Genomic DNA, 11425 nt, shown 5'->3' on the forward strand with positions numbered 1-11425 from the left:
CTTGTCCTTCCCAATGCCGCTACGAGCTGGGCTCCCAGCTTTCCAACTGGGGGTGGCGTAAGGAGGCTGAGGAGCTCGGGTTTTGTTATCGGTGAGGTTTTTAATGATGTTAAAAGGCTTGAATGCCTAGTTGGCTCAAGAGGAGTGTGACCTGAGCCTTCCCCCAAAAGTACATCTTGTTAACCCTTCAGGGTTAGATTCAATGCTCCTTTTCCTTCACATTCTGTAAATAAACACTACAAATTTTAGGGGAAAAGGTTATAGAGGCCCAGCCTCTCTGTAAATAACCTTAACTGGTTGTGAAAGCACATTTTGAATTCATTTTCCTGGCCCTTCAAGACATATACTTTTTTATTTTTTTGAACCAATTACATTTATCTGATCAAAGAATTAAAATGCATTGGGGACCAGACAGCACACCATGGATTTTGATTATTCATTTCTCAAAACACATCAGCCAAACAGCAGCTAGAAGTTATCTACTGTCTGAAAGAAGTTTACACAAAGTACTTGTCCGGCCATTTTCAAAAACAGAAAAATATGTGCTAAAAATCCTGCAGATAATATATTCATGAAGGGAGAAGCTAAACTTGAGAGGAGTTTGCCCTTAACGCTGCGTATGTCCTGCTCAAAGCAGCAGTAAGGAAGGTTAGTCAGACCTCAGCTTTTATCAAGATGTGTCTAACTAATCTAAATTGAAATGTGGGCACTTTCTTTCTGAACTCCAAAGGCATGTAATGCATTTGGGACTGAGGTTTTCAGGCTCTTGTTGAAAAGTAAATGTAGACTTTCTGCTTGCAAAAAAAAAAAAAAAAAAAAAAAAAAAAAAAAAATCCTGTTAAAATCTAACCTTTCTCTAAGTGTTTGAAAAGAATGGCAAGGGGAAGATCCCAGAGAAATTGGGAGTGTTTTCACAAATTGCTGGTGACAGTAAGTATCATTTTATAAAACACCAGTTAGGCTGCATATGACATATGGAGACAATTTCTGCCTCAGCTATATTTACCTTTCTCTTTGATCTAATGAGAGCAGCTCATGTATATTGAGGCAGAACGTGGTCTACAGTATCCTGTTTGGTTTGCTTATTGGAAGAAGTTTGGAATAGCTAAGTTGACACGTGCCATTGTAAATAGGAGGACAAGATGGTGAAATGAGCCTGATTTAGTCATGTGAAGGGACAGTTATGAGGTGATATGAGTGAAATGCATTAAGTGCTGCCTTTTTCCTTTATCATTAGAGAATCACTGAAATGTAAGACTGGAAAGAAACTCCATAGGCCATATATTCTGTTCTCCTGCTCTAAGGCAGGATCAATTATACAGCCATCCCTGGCAGCCATTTAAGTAAAATATTACTGGAATAAAGAGATATTCTTTATATTTAGAAAGGGAAATACCGCCAGCACAATTAGTTACTTACCTTCTGGAAAAAAAAAAAAAAATTAAAAGAGAGGTTATTCCAGCTCTCTACGAGTTATCATTCAAATTAGCTTGATGATTTGCTTGGGATCATTGGAGAAGCCTGACTACAAGATATAAATGGAACATAAGACAGGATATGTGGATGTGAAAAATAAGGAGATACGATCCTAGAAAGGCAAGGGAACAGGTTGAGCAGGCTTCCAGTTGAGGTGGTGAGCTCTAAAGGTGATCGTATATTTAGGCAACAACTGAGTGAGTCTCTGGAATTCAAAAACACAAAGGGCTGTGGGTTGTAGCTTGAGTTTTGAATTACCTGGTGACTCTTCCAAAGGTTAGAAGAGAGACTTATTATGGCTTGTCCCCCTTAATTAGTATCAGAACTGTGTGTGTGTGTATGTATGTTTACATAGCACTGTTTTAACTCCTTCAGAGCAAACATGCACAATAATTTTAAGATTCTTGGAGAAAATAAACCTAAAACTTTCTTAAAGTACAAGAGAGGAGGAACAGTATTGCACTGCAGATTCAATGGGTTTCTGCTTGCCTCTGCTGCAGTCATATCAGTGTAAGGCTCTCTGCTTGGTTGTTGCAAGTTGTTTCTCTATAACCAGACCACTTCATTTGACTTTTGTCAGCACTGCAGTTTTCCTCTGCTCTACTTGAAAGTGTAAACACTACAATTATTTGCGGAGTGTTATTGGTCATTTATTTTATCAATCTAATATTCTTATATTATGCATCTTAATACCACTATTAACTGTTTGGGGTCATTTCTTATTTGTATACCAGAAAACTGCTTCCAGTGTTATTACTTATTGGTCATAATCAATTAGGGAAGTTTTTAGACTTTGGCAGTCTTATATAAATACACTGGCAAAGTTCACCTCCTATGATTTCTGACAATTAAATTGTTCTGTCACTTTGGGACCTTCATTAATCTCAACTTGTCATCCTTGTTTATGCAGGTTATAATGGCCTATGTGTGTAAGTGAAATGAGATGCTAAAAGCCCTTGGCTGTTTAACTCTTTGATGAAAGCCAAGCAGGAATACGTTGTTGAAGGAGAAACTTGTTGTTTTTTTCCATCCCCCAAAGTAGCACGATGGAACTTATTGGACTGTTTAATGACTAGCTATGAAATAGGGTTTTTCAGAGAGGTGAAGAAAACCTAGTTGATGGTACTGTTATCACAGTCTTTTGTGTGTCTGCATGAGTGCACACAGAAATAAAGATGTGGAAACATAGATTACTTTCTCTTTTAGGAAAGTGGTGTGAAAACATCATATTCAAACAGAGGAATCTAAAGGCTAGAGATTTTCAGATAACGTTGTGGGATTGGTGTAATTCAGATGAAGGACATGGCTAACCATCCCTTGAATCTGCACTGTGAGTGTATCCGTAAGGCCTTCTACTTGGGTCATTCTGGCAGATTGGTTGTTTGGGATCTAAGGACTTTGGATAGTGAAAGTCCACTTACAGAAATGAATTTAATATTTAAGTTCGTGGGCGAGTTTATAATTTTCTTCTTAAATTATCTCCTAGAATTCAAGGACCTGTTTTCTAGTGTCTCCAAATGCAGATGTAGTTTATTGTCTTCTGCCATTTTCTGCATTTTTTAAGGTCTTACAAGGCTTTTTAGAGTGGTCTCTCTATGGCACTGATCCCTCCTCCTGCAGTGGTCTCTCACTTTACAGCCACCTGAATTATCATCAGATCCTCACCTGACACTATGCACCAAAGATGCAGGTACTTTCTATTTCACGCATTTTACCAAGCTTAGCCTCTCTTCTTGGGCAGGGGCCTCCTGAAATAGAACTTCAGCCTTGAGGATCTTTATTCACATTTGCAGCTGGAAATTAGGGGCCATCCAGCACACTCTTTTGTGTGCTGGCAAAGATGTTCCGTGCTGGAGCTGGAGCACAGGTCCCCTGACCCTCACTTTGAGCCTCCATCCACTTGACCAAGTGGCCTCTTGGATGGCCAAGGTTAAAAAATAGCAACATCTTTGGAGTTATCCATCTCAAATCTAAAAGGAGTGTAATGATATGCTATTCTCAGCACCCTGAGAAACATATGAGTGACATCCTCTCTCTGAGCACTAATTATCATAATTCTTAGACCAGGGAGAGATCCAGAACACTGCACAAATTATCACCCAATATCTTTAATAAATGTGGATGGTAAGTTACTTGCAAAGGTGCTGGTTAATAATCTGGAACACATATTCCCAGACCTAATTCATTTCAGTCAGGTGGGATTTATTAGGAGTTGGACTGTCATGCAGTCCTGTGAAGCAACTCTTCAGTATAGTAAGTTCACAGAGAAGCAAAGGAGAAAGCTGGTGTGTCTCCTGGTAGTGTAAATGACCAGACAGGCAGAGAATTTCTGACCTTCCTAAATGTTCAGCTACAATGGGCACCCCTTTTTACTGTACAGTAAAAAAAAAAAGCAGGTATCAGTAGGTAAATAGCCAGGTTTCCAGAGCTACTAAAAGGAGAAATGGCAGAGCTGCTCTCCCATTTCTATTTGGTCTGGAGTTCACATCACAACTGCTCTTCTTTTCTTCTTTTATGAGATTAATTTATAAAGAAAACCAAATCCTGTGTGCCTTGGGGATGCCCATTTTGGATATGGCTGTCTTTATTGCCTAGAGAGGAAACAAAGTGATGGGCTCCCACCAAAGATGCCTCAGTGTGTGTGCCTAAAGTTCAGTAGGATAAATCCAAATCATGGAGGCAAGCTGCCAGATGTTATTTGTCGAAGCTGCCTCTAGGCTGCTCTGAAGCATACCAACACATGTGTCAGGGCAGAATGAGAGTCAGGGCAACTTTCCAATTTTTCTTGCTCCCAGAGGCTCTCCAGGGGAAGCTGAGTTCAGGAACAGAGAAACAGAGACCATGAAAATGGGAAATCGGTGTATTTTAGGTTCTAATACTGAGGCGACTATAGAGCACTATATATGGAATTTCACGTTAAATTTGGAACATTAAGCAATATATATGTCTTTCTAGATACTTCAGTGTGTGGGGAGGTGCATAAATCAGAGGTACCTAGTGCTTGCTCCTGAAGCTGTGGGGACAGCATTGCTACTACTGCTTTGAGAATGCCAGCTGATCATATACTTTGGAAATGAGATAAAGCTTCAACAGGCCTTTTGAAACAGAGATCTAAAAAAGCCATGCTGGATTTTACTCAAGATGATACTAAGAAAATCTTGAGTTTAGCCAATCCATTTCCACCCACTGCCTTTGTACATACATATAAAATAAACAGGCCAAAACATTTGTGCACAGCGTAGCATTGGTCGCAAAGTGATTCATCCTACCAAAAGGAGAAAAGCACTTGCCTAAATAAACATAACACAGTGGCAAAGCACTGTTATTGAAGTAACAACCTCACAAAGATTCTGTTGCTCATATTCTTCTTACATTATCGTCTGTTCACAAACAGGCAGTCTACTCAGGCTGATATCTATGGGGAAAGTCTATTTTTAGCATGTGTTTGTACATTGACCAGTACAGCCAGATCTTGATGTCTAATACTTGTATATTGAAAGTGAAAAGGCAAAACCAAATGTAGTTTAAGATGGGAACTCTCAACAAAGTTCACTATACTAAGCAAAAGCTGGATATTTAGTTCTTATCTTCCACTTCTTTGCAATAAGATATAGCATTAGTAGATAAAATGGATGTGTTTGTTATCCCAGCTGGTAGATAGTTTTCCATTCCCCCCTGCCTCTTGCAGCTTTACCTTAGTGACATTTTCCATCTTAATGTTTGCATCAAACACTTTTGGTGCTATGTAAATTACATTTAGTAGATAATTATGCACAGCCGCTAGGTTGCATAAATAAATTCTCATCAGTTTTGCATGTGAACCCTGAAATGACTACACCTGTACTCAAGCTCAAGACCTGTAAACTGATTAATTACACCAGCAACACATAGCTTGGGTGGGATTCTGCACTGAGCTGTTTCACTTCCAGGATCTAGTCCCTAGTGTTTGCAGGATATTGCATTATTTTATGGATAGTTGTGGAGATGTATCAGAAAACAATTACCACACCTCTGAAAGTGGGTGCAGAGAGTGGATTGCAGCGATGGTGCTCTCAGGAACTGGAGTGGGGTCAGCTGAAGATGGGCAGCTGAGACTTTCACTCAATTCACAGTTCTTGGTGAGAACCAGAAATTTACTTGATAATTATTTTTAAAACAGTGTTAAATTCAGAGTTCAAAATGTTATTTGTATGGACAATGTCTTTGCCCTCCCCCCCCCCAAAAAAAAAAAAAAAAAAGAAAAAGAAAATTTTCATGTTTTGTTTCCTAAGAAGCAGTTTTTCAGCACTCTTTAATAAGAGGAAAAAAGCATATCTGAGTGAGAATTAAGTTGTTTCTAATGAATTTCTGGGGTGTTTTGAAGGCTAACATGGAAAAAGGAGGGTAAAATGTAGCTGAAAAATCATTTATTCCTCTATTACAGCCATCTAATATTCTCAGAGTGTATAAATCAGTTCAGTTTAGCAATACCAATTAAACAAAATGTGGCCTTAAAATCTCACAGTGTATTTAAATGAAATGAAATATTTAAAAATTTTAAATGAGCAATCTCAGATAATTAATTAGTTATAAGTTTTCCATAATCACTGAAGTAAAGGGACATGCAGGGGCTAGCTAATATGGACATAAAACTTAATTCCTCTGGGTGGGGGTACTCACAGAGCTATGTGTACACAAACACACACACACACATTTTTGTGTACCCACATGCAAAAGGGAACACACATATATATGCACACATAAAAACACTGATGAAACTACTAGTGACTACCTCTCCAGGCAAATAAGTCTCATAAATTGACACATTTTGCTTAATCTGTATGTAAAGCATGTTACACATCACTGTTGTAATGCAGACATCTTAACTTTAAATGAGACGAAAACAAACATAAAATTAGCACTTTAGGGAACCCCCTGCCACTCAATTTGTGTTGGGTTTAACACCTTCTTATTTTATATATCCTTCGACATAAACAGTTTTATATCAGCCCTTGATATGGTGCCTTCAAAGAATTAAATGTTGAGCTGTTTAAAAGCACTAATTAGCAGCTTTAATACAAAGGGGAGCATAGTTATTAGTAAAATCTTGTAAACCTAGAATACCCTTTGGGCCCAGTCATTTGTGTGTGAAATAACTCAATAAAAATATTATATTGTTAATCACAAAAACCTTCAAGGGAAATGCGAAATCTGAGAAGAAATATAAACTGTACCTTTACCAAACAAAGGAGGAAAAATGACCATCCACATGAAAGCGAAGCCATAAAACCCCAAGAAGAATATATTCATTGATAAAACGCAGCTTGTTTCCTAACGGCGTTTTGCAATCCGTAACCTTATGCACGTACAACAACAAACATACATTATTGGTGTTTAGTTTGAACACAGCTAGCAACATATTTATTAAATTAGCACTTCATTCCTTTCAATAACGTACAACAATGCCAAGGCTTTTTCCAAAGGTAACTTTTGGTAGTGGTATGATAATATTTAAATCTATGCAGTTGTTTTTGTACGATACAAATTATATTTATGTATGTGTCATTAGAGGTGTTTATAAAGGCTTTGGGATCTATTCCACCTAGATTTTTTTCCTATAAAACTACATATGTACACATAATTTTGTTTGATGAAGTTAGATTTATACTTGACAGTACTGAGGTATGTTTCTTTCAGTACGTCACACATATTTTATGTTAATATTTATAATGCAGGTAAATAATTATATTCTTAAATATTTAAAAATTATACTAATTCCCAACATTATTAAGGAGGTCGTGTTTCTAATTTATGTAATGTGGTATATTTGAGTGACACTAGGTAACAGAAGAAACCCATAAAGCATGGATAAAATCTTTTGGCTGACATCTAATGCTTAAAAAATAAAATACTAAGAATCTCAGAATTTGTAGATGCAGAAAAAAAAAATAGGATACTGTTTTTTTACTTTTTGAGTGATTTCATGAGATAGAACTGAAGAATTGCCTTTCACCTTAAAACAAGTAACTTTCTACTAGTGCTCAAGTGAAAGGTGTTTGAGCATTGCTTTAAATTTCAGAGGAAAAGATCTGGTGTTACACTTCTGAAAGTATTTATTGTCATCATTTATTATTCTAGTTTTGTGTGGCATCCTGGAGAACCACTATTTTCATCTAGTATCATCCTTTTCCTTACCTTTCCTGGGAAAAATATTGGGGGGTGGAAGTGCTGGGCATGCATAAAACTAGTGTCATCAAAACGTTAATTTGCTGGTCTTTGTGGAAGCTGATTGTTTTTTTTTTTTTTTAATATATATATAAACAAAAAGTAAATAAGGATAGTTTCTAATATTTGAAGACAATTCTAAGTAGAAATTTCTCCATAATGAGCAATATCTATCTTTTCCAGCTATGGGCTACTATTAGAAACAGATTTATTCAAAGCCTCAGTATATTTGCTATGAATATATTTTTAATGTATTTCTCTAACATGAAAGAGCTGGCCAGAGCTAAAACATTTTTTTGTATGTCATGCTTTGCTTTTTACGGTGTTTTATGTTACAACCTAATTAGTATCTTACAGTGCCCTTACATGTACTTAGGGTGTAGGGTTTCACTAAATACACTGAACGTTTTATTTTGGGGGACCTCCGTGACACACTCTAAGCAGTTTTAAGCAGGCTAAGAATATGTTTCCAGTCAATCAAGCCTCTAGAGATAGGTTATCCACCTCTGGCTAATGCACTGCTATAAAACCTTCACCGTTTCTGACTGCACGATACAGTCTGTTATTAAACCCCTAACCGTGCACGGCTGCAGGATTCAGAAGGGGGGAGGGAGACAATTATTTCCAGTACTTCATAAAGCCTACTTTAACAAATTACATGAAGATTAACTAATAGCAGCCTCAGCGCTGGATGGCTAGCCAAATTAGGTATGACTTAGCAGACCGGTGCTTCATCGACCGCTCTTCCTGGCCTGCCTTCGCAGAGGAGGTCTTCGTCGGCAGCTGGTTCAATAGATGGTGAGCCAGGCCTGATGCTCAGTCCACGCCACAACAATGGAGAAATGAAGCACGTTGTGCTTTGAACTCATCTGAAAACAGGTCTGGAAACCCAGTGAGGTCTCCAGCTCTGGCGGTTTTCCTGCTGAGGATTAAGTACGCCTGCACAAAGCCAGCGTGTCCACAAATCAAAAGTGGTGTGCGTGGAGAAGGGGCAAGTAGTGGCAAGCGCGGTCAGGAGTGCCGTGATGGATTAGGGAGAGGGTCCTGTGAATGCTCCCTTTTCTGACGGGGAGATAATCCGTCAATCCCAACAGGACAATCCTGCCAGAGTACACCTCACTGGGGTCCCTGGCATCCTCTTTGGTTTGTTATCTGTCCTGTGGAGGGCACCAGCACTCAGTGCCACGTCACTACCCCAGGCATTTGGTGGGAAGCTGAGGGGGTGTTTGGGCACATCTGGGGAAGGGCCTGTCTTTGATCCTCTCCGCAAAATGGCTGTGTTATCTTTCAGCTCTGGAGAGGTGGGGAGAAGTCAGCCTGGGATGTTTTGAAAAGCCAAAGACCTCTCAGTAATAAAATGCAAGATATATTGGTCATGATAAAAACATTTTAAGGTTCAAATGGGGCAAACGTGGTCCAGTACCATTTGAAAAGCTGTTCAGGTAGAGCACTTGCTGGGGCAGGAGGCTTCACTGCTGGTTGCAATGGAGGGAAACCCAGGAAAAATCTAGGCTTAAAGAGAGTTTGTCTTTAACCATGAAGGGATCATCCTGTTCTCCCCTACAAAGACCTTTCATTTCCATCTGGAATGAGTATACGATAACCTAGTCAGACCAGCCTCTCAGTCACCAATCAAAACACTGACTCTTGACATTTGCCTAATTATCTTTTCTCATCATCAGTCATCTCTTGAAGTCTTTGCTTCATTCAGATGCCAGGTATTTCCGAAATTAATCATGTCATTGAAAGCGGCATCTTTTCATGTAAATGGACTTTATTATCTGGATCGAAAAGCTCCCCCCCCTCCTCCTTTGAGCTGCAAAAGCCCATTTGTAGGGAAAGTGTCTGAAATCTGACATGCTGCCTTCTCAAGAAAGATTCGTAGTGGTGACCTCCCAGCAAGAGCTAAGCATCCGTCACCAGGAGTGCGTGTGTGTGCTGCTTGCACCCTTGGGCTGGATGCATGCTAATTTGCCCCATTGTTTCGGGGTGAGTGGCTTTCCAGCACTTCCAAACAAAGCCTTTTTGCATAAGCTTCTGTGTGTACAATTATTTTATGTTCACTTCATTCCATCATCCTATCTCTATTCCTGATATAGGAGGGGATGGAAACGTCTTTGTTTTCTTGTTATACTGGGGATTACAGGCTGGATTTAGCATGTTAGCAAGGACACTCCTCTTTCATTAAATCCCATTTGACAAATGTTTAGGACCATAGGATTGATCAGCCCATTGCACTACTCATCTTAGCTTTAACTTTCAAAGGGGCCCTACCGCCAAATCTTGTTGATTCAACAAGAAACCAATCTACAGTAATTGACTGCATGCAAAGTGTTGCAGGGATGAATGAAGAAGTAGAAATGAGCAGTTTACTCTCAGGAATGTTATCTGAACTGTGGTGGAAGAATGCATTCATTTCTCTCATTAGGCTCACTCCTCAATGAATTATACAATGAGCAGGGCAGCGAATCTGAGAGTAGATCAGCACTGATAATGCAATTCTGCATTTCAGAGAGGTCACTTTTGAAGTTTGCAGTGGTGCGTTTATAAACACCTTACAAAAACATCCTGCTGTTTCATACCTGCTGAGCTTCCCTCTGGGACCATTTGAGGACAGCAATATTAATTGCTGGCAAGATCTACGCTCAAATTAAAAGCAAAAGTTGGACATAATCTGACTAAAAGGGAGAAGTGGAATGAGTCACTGGCCTTCTGTGCTTGCACTGTGCAGGACTAACAAATTAAGATTGTTCTTTTTGGCATTGATGTGAACAGAAGCAACAACTCTTTTAGAAAGTTTTCAGTATCATTTGCATCATTTTAAAGCCATGTTCTCTATTCCCTGGTAACAGCTTAAGAGTATGAACAGACCCAAACTGGCTTTTTAATAACAGGCACGCTGTTACACATCAGTGAAGATAGCCATGTATGTCTAGACATAAAGCACAGATTATAAATTGTTGGATGCTAAAGACTGAGAGAAGCAATGCCATTATCTTGTGTGCCTTTCTGCCTAGTGAAGGACACAGGACTCCTTTAAGGTCTCCCTTTATATGATGCTATATCATTCAGCAGACCTTCCAAAACTGATGTTAAGATACATCACGAGGCAGAAGCCACCACAATATTCAGTAATGTGTTCCCATTGCTAAGTGCTCTCACAGTTAAAAATTTCCTGTTAATTTCTAGCTTGAATTTGTCTGGCTTCAACCTGCAGACATTAGATCTTGTTTTATGTATGTCTTTGTTAAACTGAAGAGCCCTCCATCAGATTTCTGTTTCCTGTGAAGCTTCTTGTATACTGCGGGCAAGTCACTCCTTAACCTTTTCTCTATTAAGCTAAACAGTCTGAGCTGCTTGAGCCTCTCACAATTGTTTTCTAATCCTCCCAGTGTTTTCTAGTCCTTTAGCCATTCTCATGACTCTTCTCTCTAATTTATCAACAACCTCTTGAAACATAGGCACCAGAACTGGATTCACTATTCCATTAGTGGTCACACCAGTGCCACAGACAAAGATAATATTACCTCGGGCTTCTAGCCTATATCCCCCTGTTTACATATCCTAAGGACTGAAGTTACCCTTCCAGCTCCGAAGCTAATGTGTACCCACCACAGTGCCATGTTCTTTCTGGAGCCGTTTCTTTCCAGGAGAGAGAGTCCTTCCCTTCTGTAAGTATTTCCAGCAATCTGTTCACCTCAAGATAATCATTTAACACTTCCTCGCGCTTATTGTTTCTTTTGTG

Source organism: Aythya marila (genome assembly GCF_965140915.1).
Source record: "Aythya marila genome assembly, chromosome: 3".
NCBI classification, from domain to species: domain Eukaryota; kingdom Metazoa; phylum Chordata; class Aves; order Anseriformes; family Anatidae; genus Aythya; species Aythya marila.